At 31.6% G+C, this 13,628-nt stretch overlaps 1 protein-coding gene and 1 long non-coding RNA gene across 7 annotated transcripts in view; one reads left to right on the top strand and one right to left on the bottom strand.

Annotated features, from left to right (window-relative positions):
* LOC118181881 (uncharacterized) overlaps window positions 1-13,628 on the bottom strand; it is a 537,207-nt gene that overhangs the window by 225,464 nt on the left and 298,115 nt on the right. The window lies entirely within an intron of this gene.
* LOC146997853 (uncharacterized) overlaps window positions 3,674-13,628 on the top strand; it is a 90,510-nt gene continuing 80,555 nt past the window's right edge. The window contains exons 1-2 of one of the 2 annotated variants that reach the window (XR_015040910.1): window positions 3,674-3,808; window positions 5,193-5,316. This is a non-coding gene — a long non-coding RNA (uncharacterized LOC146997853). Of the gene's footprint in view, window positions 3,809-5,192; window positions 5,317-10,779; window positions 11,159-13,628 lie in introns of those variants that run through there. The other variant, XR_015040909.1, reaches the window with a different exon arrangement.

Genomic DNA, 13,628 nt, shown 5'->3' with positions numbered 1-13,628 from the left:
AACGTAATATAGAGTTTTGGAATATGTATTGTTGAAATGAAGGGTAAAAAAAAAATCTGATAAGTATAATTAAAAGAATTATTCCCTTTACATTTTATAATAACACAGTTACAAGTTTTAAATAATACTTAAAAAAAAACTTATTTTATTCCCCTTCAGAAATGTTCAGAGAAAGTCAAATACTATTTAATTCCTAATAATTCTCTAATTTAAAATGAACCGAATAGAGCATTAATTATAAATTGACTTACATTTTTCGATTTAAAAGAAGCCAAAAAATCATGTCATATTTAAGAAAGTATTTTAGGAAGAAGCTCTATAAATAGAAAAGAAATAATGCATAATTTTAATATTAATAATACAATAAACTTTGATCTTAATTTTTGTACCTTAAGCGAATAAAATCGAATTACCTTAATTTTTTTTTCTAATTTAATTAACGAAAAATTGTAAAAATATATCATTCAAATTAAACCATTCTGAGAAAACTGTCCTGTGAAAAGTATAGCATTTAATTCCGTTCAGAATGAAATGTTGTTTAAAAATATGTTGTTTTCACATACTTAGGACTCTGAAGTGTTGTAGAAAAAGAAAATATATACATTTATATGTATATTTGCGACGTAATTACAAAATATTTACACCCGAACGCGTCAAATCCCATAGAACTCAATGGTAAATGACCCAATGTTTTGGTCACCACGTAGGGATCGCCGGTGCTTCAGAGCAGGGTACGGAGAAACTTGTTTAGGGCGACTCCTTCTTACTTCCTACCTCCATGGCCAAATGGTCTCCACACAAGATTTTCCGGAAAATTTCAGTTTTTATTTTGATCAATTTCTGGAAAATGTATTTAAAATTAATAATTATTGTAATATAATTAATTATTTATGTTCGTGGTTTGTCTGATAAAATGTATAATAAAATGTTTGCAGTACATCAACCAAATATCTCTGAATACAAAACGTTCTTTCTGACCACTTTAGTTCTCTAAAATAGAGATATATTTTTAGTTCTTTTTTAAATGAAATGCGCAAATAGCTCTCGCTTTTTATTTTAAAACGGTAACAGACCTTTTTCCCGAATTTTTGAATTTCCAAAAACGATTCCATAGTCTGGAAATGGCATTTTTGGAAACTCCTAACACTTCCGCTACAATGGATTTCGTTTGAATCTCCTGTAAAGATTTAAGATAGATCTAATTTGATCTAAATTTGCATATTTTGTAAACGTTATAATTTTCCTTTGAAATCTCTTCTAATCCTTTTTGTTAAAATGGTTGTAGATTATATGGTTATTTCATTATCAAATGTACGTATCAAATGTACATATCTATGTACGTTCGTTCAGCAAATTAAAATAAATTTTGACTATTTACAGTCAACGGTGGGACAAGATCCCCTAAGTCATCTGGCATTTTTAAATGTGGAAAGAGAAAAATTTGAAGTGATCGACTTTGATGAAGTATTTGATAAATTTCCTTCATCTAAGGCAAGAAAAATGTATACATAGTAATTAATTGTATTAAAGTATTATAATATTATATTATTATTAATAAATAATTCATTTCCTAAACAGTATTGATTAATTGATAATATTATCTCCTAAGTTTAATTAAAGTAGAATTATTTTAAAAGTGTGCATCCATACTGGTAAGTTATATGTTGAAAGATGTTTTGAAGTAATTTGAAAGCAAAATGTTAATAACGTTTTAACGGGGACTGGAGTTAAATCATCACGAAGAATAAAATTTCAATTGTAAAAGGAAAAATTAAAACATGTAATCATTGTCATTGATCGGAAATTAGTTGACTTTTCAAGGGGAACAAACCAACTCCCGTTCAATGAACAATAATTGAAAAATACGTAAATACGAAAGTGTTTCGTCTTTACTCGAGTTATAAGTTAAAGCCAAACCGGCAATTCTAGTCAGCCAAATATTTCCGCGAATAGTAGGAATTATGAACCAATGCTGATATTCAAAGAACTTATTCTTATGAAGCATTTTAGTCAATTCAATTTGGAGTAAAAATCAATTACTGTAGAGAAATCCTATAAAACTCGAGTAACCGTCCCCGACACTTTCATGTTTATGCATATGAGTACTATATTATTTGGCTTAAATATTTGGCTGACTAGAATTGCCGGTTTGGCTTTAACTTATAACTCGAGTAAAGACGAAACACTTTCGTATTTACGTATTTTTCAATTATTGTTCATTGAACGGGAGTTGGTTTGTTCCCCTTGAAAAGTCAACTAATTTCCGATCAATGACAATGATTACATGTTTTAATTTTTCCTTTTACAATTGAAATTTTATTCTTCGTGATGATTTAACTCCAGTCCCCGTTAAAACGTTATTAACATTTTGCTTTCAAATTACTTCAAAACATCTTTCAACATATAACTTACCAGTATGGATGCACACTTTTAAAATAATTCTACTTTAATTAAACTTAGGAGATAATATTATCAATTAATCAATACTGTTTATGAAATAAATTATTATTAACTAACTTTGCAGCAATTGCGCAAGTAATAATAACTTGTATTCGCACTAAATGGATTTAAGATCATACAACATTATTAATAAATATATGTACTTATCTGTAATATATATTAAACTTTTAATTGTTTAAAAATTGTATTTTTTAAAAACAATCATATAAATATGTAAAATCAATAATATCTTTTCTAATTCCAGATCATCGTATATTCGATTTTTCAGCCGACACAGATACATTTCCGAATCCAGTGCTAGTGCAGTTAGGTTGTGACTAATCTTAACATGTTTTAGAGTATTTTTATGACAGATTCAGCATTTTGTTACGATTTGCATTATTTTCTTATTACGAATATATTCTACGCATTATATTACTGTAAGTGTTTTTTTTTGGGGGAAAGCGCCAGAAAGGTATTTTGCCCAAGGCGTCAGTTATGCTCGCTACGCCACTGACACCGGTTACTAAAATATTGCATTCGGATGTGAAAATATCATAAAATTTATATCATATCATATCTAAATACCATTTGCAATAAATTCAGTATGTATCAAGTAATACTCTTTTAACTAGAGTGCTACTTAACTGAGCATCCACAACAAGCACCCTCTTTCCAGTGCAGAATGACATGCATCTCATGGGCCATCTGCGTGCCATTATTGCTGATATAAGGAGAGAGAATTCGTTTATTTTTCTATCGAAATGTTTTATGTGGGTTCTATATCGCACCAGACTGAAAAATGTATGACTATGAATCGTATTTTTGATATCGTTATTAGAGAAGGATTACAGCAGTATCGTCGTTAGATGCATTACTCTCATTCTAACGTAACTGGCATCGATGCAGTCTTGAACATTCTTGTGATATTAAAACACGTACTTCAATTAAACAAAAACTTCTTTTCATATTAATTACAAATATTTCTCTTATTTATAAACATACGATGCAGATCACAAAACATTCTTTAGCGTACAAGTGAACCATTATGATTAGTTCTCATTTTCGGCTCGAGATGGCGCTGTGTCCGCGAATGTAGTTTGATGGACAGAAATAATAAAAGGCAAGACGATCGCACGCGTGCGCCAGTCAGTCGAGCCGAATGCGCATGAGTCATGGTTTGATAGATATTGCGCAAACTAAGCCGATGAACAAGCGGGTTGTCAGACGAACAGCTGATTCAGTCTTGCGCGCGTGCAGCAAAACCGTTACCTAGGTCGAACCCGCCCTTTCCTTTCACGGTAGGTGTTCGTAAAGGGGGAAAAATAGATGACGATTTCCTGATGCGAAACGAAACTTTATAATACCGGTAATTATTCCACAACAACGTTGAGAATTGTAACAATATATTTTGTAGAGCTTCCCAGCATGCACATAACGAAGTCGAAGAAATGGCATTTTATTTTTGAAGGAATAACAAATATTTATACACCGCCTCCACCAAAGTCCATACTCGGCTTTTATTTTTGCAACCGTAGGCCATACACGTACACTTCAGAATACACACAAATACAATTTTGAAAAAATTACGATCCTCTAGCCCCCTATACTTATATTTGCATTTCAAATTTAATCAACAGACTCAAAGGTTTAAATATTTTTTTCTTGGAGTTCTTCATATTTATTATTATTAATTAGTACCGGTACTTTCACTCACCACTGGTCGTACAGGTATTTCAACACGAATCGTAAAAAGGGACTTGCGGTGCAGTTCCACCAATTTTAATAAGCCCTCCGAGAGGCGATCCAAAGATTTCCCACTTCTCTTCCTCTGCCATCGGCCTCTCGATAGGACTTTCGGTTCGCCATGTATTTTGTGTGTCCCTTACCGCACAGACACTATACGCTTACAAAACATTCAGGCATTTCTGGGATTTGAGTCTGCGCCCATTGGTATTGCATTAACCGGCTGGGCGGCATTATTACATGTACCCATGAAATGACACTAGGTGAACTCATAAGAGTCTTAATGAATTTTTTTAGCCCAAAGGGCATTAGCCCAGAAGGGCTAGAAATTTTGTGTCGGTTCAATATAAAGGTCGGTTCACTTCTCAAATAGCTGCCACCAAATATTAGAAATCTGCATTATATTTAAAGAAATTAAATAATGAAGACTCTGCATGAATGTGTGTATCTTTCGCGCACTGTGAAAAAACAAAGGTACCTAGAGATATAATATTTTGAATAACGCAGTCCTCCATTCGAATATGGGCATCTGGAAGCCCAAATGCAGAATTTGAAATTTGTTTTCTATTTCATATTTTGTGAAGCATTTATGAGTTTTTGATTTAGAAACTCAAGGATTTCAAAGCGAGAAATAGCAACATTGTACAGAAATCTCCAACGCGCGAGACTGTGTACCGGATATTTTGAAAATCCCCCTCTTTTTTTAAATTATTTTGTGATCTTGCTATTGAATTGAAATTTACAGTTTAAGTGAGAAGAACAGGATATTTAATAAATAAAGATAACACACAAAACGTTAAAAAAAAAAAAAAAATTCTTTGGGCGTAATTTAAAATCCGAAACCTTTCAGATTTTTTTAAAAATTATTTTTATTTATTTTAACCATATTTTATTACTTTTTTTTTTTTTTTTTTTTTTTTTTCAATATATATTCTAGGTGCTAATTCTAGGCTTTTGCAATATATATTCTAGGTGCTAATTCTAGGCTTTTGCAATATATATTCTAGGTGCTAATTCTAGGCTAGAACATTGCATGCTGGTACTGTAGATCGGGACTTCTCGAACTGTGGTACGGAACTGTGGTACTGTGGTACTGTGGTTGAAAACAAATGTAAAATGGCTTCCCTTTCGGTACGTATATCGGTACATATATTTTTTATTCTATTAATGTGGTACAAAATTAAAAAAGACTGCATTAGCATATTTAATTCAGGCAAGCACTAGAAGGTTACCTGTTTACGTGCCATCCAAATTGTGAATTAGAAGCTTCCGTGGAATGGAATCTGAGTGTTTCGTTTTCGTTTCTCTTAATACTAATCCCTCGCGGGGTCCAGAAAAAATTTAGGCTTCCCTAAGCCATTAAAAACACTACACTCATAAATGTTCACATCTCACCCGGGATTTGAACCCGAATCTAACAGCGCTGGAATACACCAGCCTCCGCTAAACATCATACAATCCTAAAAGGTAACTATAACTAAAAAAAAAAAAAAAAAAAAAAAAAAAAAAAGGCAATTTTTTAGCTAATGATAATTTTAACCTCCATTTCAACCTGGCCCCGAAATAGAGCGAAGCTGAGATGTAATTAAAACAGAACTATCACTCGCTAAAAAATGAGACAGAATCTGATGTGCGGAATATTAAATTATACGCATTTTTTGCTGCATTTCATTTAAACTTGTTTCCTCGAATTTCAATAGAAAGAGATTTCTCATTCAATCAATTCAGTTCTCACTTGGCGGCAATTGCTAAAATGCATAAGCACTCAAAATAACTTCATTAAAACTGTATAGAAAAAATAAAACACCAAATGTACAGTTAAAAAAAAACAATTTTTACAATTAAAATTACAGTTTCTAAGGAAAAAAAAAAAGGGGCCATTCGGCCAGCGGGCACGAAGACAGATTTTTCGGTGCACAAAACTAAACATGGTGCTACTTTGGTAAACGGTTGCACGGATTTTGGCGATTTTCCTTTGGCGAGTAATACAACTTATGGTAAACCCATTGCTGGACAAATTATTTATGGTAACCGATACTTTGTTGACATTTTATTTAAAAAATAATGCGTTTTATTGTGCATAAATTCCGTGTTTAAAATATTATTTATGGCTTTTAAATATTAAAAATAAATTTAATTTTGCATTTTTATTTGAAATAAAAATTTTATTGTTTATCATATTTTATGAAATTTTATGTTGTGGATGATGTAATCAATGACGTCACCTTACTTTAAAAGTAATTCGTTTTAATATGTATAAATTTAATCTAATGTTTTAAACATTATTTATGGCTCTTAAATATTAAAATACAATTTAATTTTGCATTTTTAAAAAAATGATTTTATTATGTATGAATTTTTAAATAATTTTAATTCTAGCCGTGATGTAATAAGCTCTCTGATTGGTTATAGAATATTTGTGCATTAACGAGCTGTAATGAGCTCCCTGATTGGTTACTGACAATTTTTGCATTTCCGCGCCGTTTTAAAATTTAATTCATATCTTCGAATTCCTTCAAAGATGTTATCTAAATTATGATTCTGATTTTTTTTGTTGTACTTATCAATAAACAACAGGTTAAACACTCAAAAAAATGTAAGTACATATTTTTCTTTTATTTTATAATTGTATACTTCAATTTTTCTTAAAAAAATTAATGCACTATTTTCAGAAATTGCTGAGATAATTATTGTCCATATGTTTTAATGTTAATTATATTCTATATAACGTATTTTAAAGTATTTGAATTTAATAATATTCTAATTCTTTTAAATGTTGGTATGATGGTTTTTAATTCGATATTCAATTTCAGTAATATTTTAATCTAATTAAACGTTGGCCCAATGTTTTTATAGCGGTGTTTTTATTCTCTTCTTTGCTATATGAAAGTAATAATAACCTTACTTTAGTATTTTATACTCATAGTAAATGTATTTATTTACACTTGCCTGCCATCTTAAAAAACGACATTTTCAACAAAAAATTAATCCATTACTTTTAACGATATTTATATTTATTTATTTTTTAAGTTTCGAATACTTTACTATGCGTAAAAACAGCGTTTTTCAAAATGGCTGACGTTTGTAAAAATCGCGCCAACAACTGCGCCAACGTAAACCGCCAAAAATCCGTGCAACCGTCTACCAAAGTAGCACCCTAAACATTTCCTCTTGGTTCCACCCGGCAAAAAGACAACGAAGGTGCAGAAAGACTTAATTCAGTATTGTGCTAAGTTTAAAATATAAACAAATATGGCTGATATGTAAAAAAGGATTAGGCTTAGCCACACTTAAACAACTTTTAAATTGTTAATAATTCTTCAACTATTGCATGCAGACTATCTAAAGGCATAAAAACCTAGACCGAAAGATATGAACAACATAATTCAATCATTTTTAAAACAAAAAGTGTACAATTTGCTTACAGATAAGAATAAAAAAACTGAGCTCACTGAGCTGAGTAAGAGAGCGGGTGTATATATATATATATATTAATGTTCTTTTGGGCGCGGCCGATTGCAATCAAAATGGCAGTTGCTCAACTACATGTTATAACAGTCTTACGTACAAATTTTCAACGTTCTGAAGCTACTCGTTTTTGAGTTATACGAGATATATACATACGTACGTACAGACGGGACGAAAAATTCTTTTCTGAATCCATTTTAACTCAGTTTTATAAGCTGTACGTAAGGGCAGTCCTTTATTCTGCCCTTACGTACAGATGTCACGCAAAAATTGTTAAATTGAATTCGATAGCGGTCGAAATGGATATTTTCATTGAAATATGGTACGCAGAAGTTTTCGCGATTACAATACTTGGTTTACTTCTTACAAGGAAGTAACAATTTTTAATTTGTTAAAAAATTCCTTGTTTCTGAATGCAGATTGATATTCTAACGGCCAAACAATAATTATTATAATTATAATCAGCAGTATTATTATAATTATAATTAGCAGTATATTATAATTATAATAATTACAATAACAATAATTATTATAATTATAATTGTTATAATAATAATAAAATTATAATTATTATAAATATTAACAATAATAGATAATATTAAACAATAATTATAATCAGCTAACCCCATAAAGGATCTCCCTGTTTTTGTTTACGCTATTATTAAAAAATACATGTGAAGAATTTTATTATTATTAAATATTTAATAGTATTAAATATTTTTATCATTATTAACTATTTATCAGTATTAAATATTCTTCTTATTATTATTTTTAAATACATGTGAAGGAAAAGTTTATTTAGTTTTCGGGCCAGATCATAGATAAAGCAAATTTATAGGTCGCATAATTTTAAATAATATTACGCTAAATAACAATAAAATTAACTGAAAATTATTGGTAAGATTATGTTTATAGAATAAATTACTGAAAAATGTTTTGATGTTTAACAAGCTGAAATCCCAGTAAACGGTACTTATACACGCTTAACACGAAAACAAGCTATAACTTGACAAGCAGCGAAAAAAAATCATACAACACGGGTTCTTAAAACAGATAACACACGTTTCGAAATGCCGAAAATTTCTTTCTTTCCTAATCGACACTTCCATTGTTCTAAGAACTGATAAACTGTGTTGTCAGGCTAACGAAACTCAAAACAACAATAAAATTCAATAGACCTAACTCCCAAACTTGAAGCGATATCAGAGTTATTCTTTCTCGAATGGAAACAATCAAGAATGTTTGAAAGGGGTTCCGATTCATTTCTTTGCCTTCTTCGTTCAACTAAGTAGGACAACGCGAAGTTAAGAATAAAGCAGCGCGTCATTTAGATAAGATACTAGAATGAAGTCAAATATATGACATTTAATTTTTAAAAAAACCCGGCCATACTCATGCGTAGAACATTTAAAGGACTGTAGAATAAAGTTTAATATTGCTGCATGCGTACGGGTTCGTGCAGATTGAATGCATACAGAAACAGAAGATAGGATGACAAAATTTATTTTTACCAAAGCAAAGACTTTAGAGTCCTGCAGTTTTCTTTGCAAATACTCCTAGAGTTATACACAGTATCACAGAGTACACTCTGTGGTTACTGTTCGAACTACTGAGAGCATTAAACACAACGAAATGCAAAGGGCATCTAAACAGCGAAGCTAACACAGAGATAATCTCAGTACTCCGAACTCACGCTCAACTAAACAACTACTATTGATACTCTCACAAGTCCCCGGGGTAGTTTTACACCGGCCGCCGAGAAATCTCTAATACTTTCCACTTCTCGAAATCACTGGAAGGCATATAAGGGCCGGATACAGTTATGGTTATATATCTAGCTAAGTTACATTTATTTAATAACAGTTATACCTGAAGCGGACCAAAACGGTCGCCAAATCTGGCAACAGTTGGCGATTTCACGTCAAATTTGGCGAAGAAATTTAGTCGCCTACGCCGTCGCCAGCTTGGCCGTATCTCGCCAAGATTTCTTTCTACCTTAATCTGAATAAACTTTTGCTGTTTCATTTACATTCTGGTACGAAAAGCGTGGAAAAGAGAATGATAGAACAGTTTTTCAACTTAAAATAAACTATTGGTTAAAAATAAAAAGATGAACTTCATTTAAAAAATATATATATTAAAAAAATCTGAAAGGTTTTTAAGATTTTAACTTGCGTTTAAAGGGGCTTTTTTAAACATTTTGTGTGTTAAATTTATTTATTAAATGTCATGTTCTTCGCACTTGAACCATCAAATTCAGTTCAACAGCAATAGCGCAAAATGATTTTAAAATCAGCATATCTTTAGAATTTCCGATACAGAGTCTCGCGCGTTGGAGATAAGAATGTTTTTTGTTTCCGTACAGTGTTGCCATGACTCGCTTTAAAATCCTCGAGTTTGTTACTCAAAAATTCGTAAAAAGTTTTACAAAATATGAAATCGATAATAAAACAAATTCCAAATTTGGGTTTCCAGATGCAGTAGGATTACGTCATTCAAAATTCGATGGCTCTAGGTACTGTTGTTTTATCACAATGCGAGAAATATACAAACATTTATGCAGATTCTTTATTATTTAATTTCTTCAAATATAATACAGGGCGATAATATTAGGTGGCAACAGTTTGAAAAGTGAAACGGACATTCAGAGTGATTCGACGCAAAATCGCAAAACGAAAAGAATGGTCTCTCAGAGACAAAGCCCCTTTAGACTAAACAATATATATATATAAATAAAAAAAATAATAATAAATAATAAATAAAATTTAAAAAATAAAAATAAAATAAAATAAAATCCGAACTCAATAAACATTAAGGATCTTTTCTGTCCTCCCCCCTTTCTTTTCTTTTAGGAAAGGAACGATTACCAGCAAATCAAGCATTTGAAGACGATGATCTCTACAGAATGAGCGCAGTGTTGCCACTTACGAAGCAAACGATTTAATCTTCGAAAGAACAGATTATTTCAAGATTTCTTCCCTTCTCAGAATTGCTTACCGCTGCGAGTATCGTATCTCCTCCAAACGATGCACAAACATCAAAAATTACTGGCACAAACAAGCTGCATTTAAAGCGCTTTGCAGCTGATGTGAAGGTCTTCGAGGATGACAACAGCTTAACAGCTGACGTCCAAGAAGCGTCGGTCCGTCAGAGAATTTGAAGATTCCGTTCCATTCAAACAGCTGGCGCCCACCCTTTTAGAAAGGAGCAAGCGATGCGTGAAATGAAAAATGACTTCTCATGCGGACAGATGTCGCTGCACAAAACCACCATCGCGGAAGCGCGATCCCTGAAAATGCGCGAGAGAAAAACAAAGACGCTGGGAACGTCGCACAACTTGCGGCTGTCTCATTGTCTTTGGCAGAAACGTGGCCTTGGAGAAGTTTGTTGACGAGTCGAGGAGCGCCTACACAATCGCAAAACATCGCGGTAATACGTGCGGATGATCGTTTGTAAGCGAAATCCAATGCGCATGGCATGAGCGTCGTGGAGAACTACTCGCGTGGTACTGAATTCTTTTCTCAAATTTCATTAATTTTGTTTATTTAAAATGTCCGAACATTACGTAACTTTCACAGATTATTATCTGCTGTGGTCGTTCGAGTCGAAGATTTCTCGTTATACATGCAAGAACGAGGCGTTTTATAACTTTTTAACATACGTGTACATTTATTCGGGCAAAAGAGATATACAGAGGAGGTTTACACATTTTTGTACCGATTATGATTTTAATAACTGAATTTAAATATTAATGTTAAAATAAAAACGTGATTGGCATCGAATTATATAACAAAGTTTCATTATCGTCTGCAGCATTAAAAATATTCTTTTCTTTACAATGTCGCTGAAAAATAAACAGTCGATCGAAGGTTATATGTTTGCGCTTTTCGAAGAGAAATACTCCTATTCGATTATTAAAAAAAGATGCGAAAAGCATGGATTTAATATTTCGACACCTAAAATAAGTGACATAATTAATATGATAGGAAAGAAAAGTCAAACTTTACATCTGACAGGAAAAAAGGCAAAAACTGCACGGATTTTGGCGAGCGATACGACTTATGGTAAACCCATTGCTGGACAAGTTATTTATGGTAACCGATACTTTGTTGTCATTCTATTTAAAAAATAATGTTTTTTATTATGCATAAATTCCATAAACTTTACATCTGACAGGGAAAAAGGCAAAAATTTCACGGATTTTGGCGAGCGATACGACTTATGGTAAACCCATTGCTGGACAAGTTATTTATGGTAACCGATACTTTGTTGTCATTATATTTAAAAAATAATGCTTTTTATTATGCATAAATTCCGTGTTTTAAATATTAGTTATGTCTTCTAAATATTAAAAATCAATTTAATTTTGCATTTTTATTTGAAATAAAAATTTTATTCTTTATGATATTTTATATAATCTTATGTTGTGAATGATGTAATCAATGACGTCACCTTATTTTAAAAGTAATTGGTTTTAATATCTATAAATTTAATCTTATGTTTTAAACATTATTTATGGCTCTTAAATATTAAAATACAATTTAATTTTGCATTTTTTTTTTGAAAAATGATCTTATTATGTATGATCATTTAAATAATTTTAATTCTACGCGTGATGTAATCAGCTCCCTGATTGGTAACAGAATATCTGTGCATTAACGAGTTGTAATCAGCTCCCTGATTGGTTACTGAATATTTGTACATTACCGCGCCATTTTAAAATTTTATTATTCATCTCTTCGAATTCCTTAGATTTGATAGGGAATGGATATGTCCCTTTCAAAGATTAATGTTGTTATTGGTAAGTACCGAGAATTATTGGTATCGGAATAAAAAAATTGTTCTTTGAGACCTTATTTTGGCCAACCTGGCTTTCCTAATTAAAGATTTATTTATAAATTGTTACAAGGGTCAGAGGAAATTTATTTTAAATTTTTGGAAGAAACCTCGCTAATTGCTTCTTCAATGAAGTGCCAGAAATATGGATAACAGATGAAGATCGTTAAAACGAAATGGTGCTTTGCAGTGAAGCTGTCTCACCGTTATAGCCTGATAGTGTGCAGGCTGTGTCGCTGATTAATTTAGCGTGTTCATTGTAGATCTTCGACGATTGTAAACTGTGAATTACCTTGACAGTGTCTTTTGCATTTTGTGTCGTAATCTCTGTCCTCGCAAAGTTGTACTAATCTTTGCAAGGAATTTTATAACAACAATGATCTGTAATAAAGAATTTTATTGCATTTTCTACTGAACGGTCAAGGTAGGGCTGCCGTCTAGAGTTGGAGTTTCACCTTTTTACTGTAAAAGTGTTTTGGAGCTGTCTTGGATAATACTGGCCAATAAAGTGTGTTTTTCTACCTTTTTGCTGTAAAAGTGTTTTGGAGCTGTCTTGCATAATACTGGCCAATAAAGTGTGTTTCGATAGTTCATCAAGTTCTGTTATCATTATTTACTCTAAATCCACACGAACCCGGTACAACTGGTGTCAGAAAATAACGCAACAATATGTATGTATGTAAATTTACGATCAATACTGGGAAAAAATCATTCAGATGAATTCCGAAGCGGGTAAAATGACTATTTTTGTTGAAATACGATATGCAAAATTTTTGGCTACAAGAAAGTAAAAAGGTGAAACTCTAACACTAGATGGCAGCCATACCTTGACCGTTCAGTAAAAAACGCAATAAAATTCTTTATTGCAGATCACTGTTGTTATGAAATTTCTTGCAAAGATTGGTACGATAACTTTGCAAGGATACAGATTACGACACAAAATGCAAAAGACACTGTGATGGTAATTCACAAATTCATAAGATAATTTTATTATTATTAAATTCCTACTATACACACATATATTACTACAAGATATAGGATATCTTGTTCAAATTTTCAATCGTTAATAAAACACTTTTTATTCATACACTCAAGTTCAAATACATTTTTTAAACTTGTAGTGGATGCCATTTGATGTT

Source organism: Stegodyphus dumicola, chromosome 4 (genome assembly GCF_044657685.1).
Source record: "Stegodyphus dumicola isolate Sdum_Otavi_A_Nest chromosome 4, ASM4465768v1".
NCBI classification, from domain to species: domain Eukaryota; kingdom Metazoa; phylum Arthropoda; class Arachnida; order Araneae; family Eresidae; genus Stegodyphus; species Stegodyphus dumicola.
This window is presented reverse-complemented; position numbering and strand designations above follow the sequence as displayed.